This window comes from Oenanthe melanoleuca, unplaced genomic scaffold (genome assembly GCF_029582105.1).
Source record: "Oenanthe melanoleuca isolate GR-GAL-2019-014 unplaced genomic scaffold, OMel1.0 S025, whole genome shotgun sequence".
In the NCBI taxonomy this organism is placed as follows: domain Eukaryota; kingdom Metazoa; phylum Chordata; class Aves; order Passeriformes; family Muscicapidae; genus Oenanthe; species Oenanthe melanoleuca.
The window spans coordinates 67,501-68,617 of NW_026612674.1; positions in this window are offsets into that span (position 1 = coordinate 67,501).

Genomic DNA, 1,117 nt, shown 5'->3' on the forward strand with positions numbered 1-1,117 from the left:
TTTTATTCTCTCGGGGCCCGCGCCCCCTTCGAGACGACTCTCGCACAACACTGGGCCTCGCGTTCGGAAAGAGTCGCGCGCGCTCTGGGCTCACGCGCGGGACGGGGCTCGGCTGGGACTGACCCGCCCCCGAGGCCGGCCCAAAAGCACCGGACGTGCTAGAGGAGACAGCGACCCGACAAGGCGGGCGCGGCCCGGACACCGAGGCCCCTTTTGGCCGGGGCGGCTCGCTCTTCAGCAGGCGGCGGCGCGACGAAGGAGCGCCCGTGCGGTGCGCGCGCGGAACGGGCTCTTTTCCCCCGTCCGTGCCCCATCGGTTCTCGTATCCCTCTCTCTCGGGCCTGGCTCTCTCTTTTTTCTCTTTTCTCGGGCTCGAGCTCGAGCCGCACCGCCGCCCAAGCGCTGCTCGCGACCGGCACCCACGGGCGCCACTCGGGACCGAAGCCAGCACCGGCACCTCGCGTGGTTTCGGAAGGACACCTGAGGCCTCGCGGGGCCACGCGGCCGTCACACAGCCCGGCACGGTAAAGACGTTCCTCCCCCAAAGCGGCGGGAGAGGAGCGACACCTCGCCTGCGACGGGGAAGCGAATTGGAAAGAAAGACCGACCTGCTCGAGAACCGGACTCCGCCGAGACATCCCCCCCCCCATCACAGAGGGAGAGAGCCCGGGAAGGAGCCGGCCAGCCGGGGGCCCTTTCCGACGCGACCCGAAAAGCCTCATCGATCGGGGGAAACCAAACACGAGCAGCCACCGAAGCGGTGACGAGGGCCCAGCGGCCACGGTTCCTGGGACAACAGAAAAAAGGTCAAAAAGAAAAAGCACGCTACGCGTCGCACGACCCGTGCTAGCCACGGGGGTCACGGGCCACGGGGATGGTCGCGGGCCACAGGTCGGGGCGAGACGTGAAACTCACTCCCCTCCCCCTGAAACCGCATCCATCACCGGCAGGCATCTCTCCTCTCTCTCGCCGCCTCCTGCCTTCACCACCTTTCGCTTTTCGTGGCCCGCGACCCTTCGTCGTCAGCACGCTTCTCGGTGCCGCGGCTTAAGGCCGCGTGAGAAAAAAAAGGAAAAGGCCGGGCGGGCAGCCCCCACACTCCGCCGCACCTGCCTGG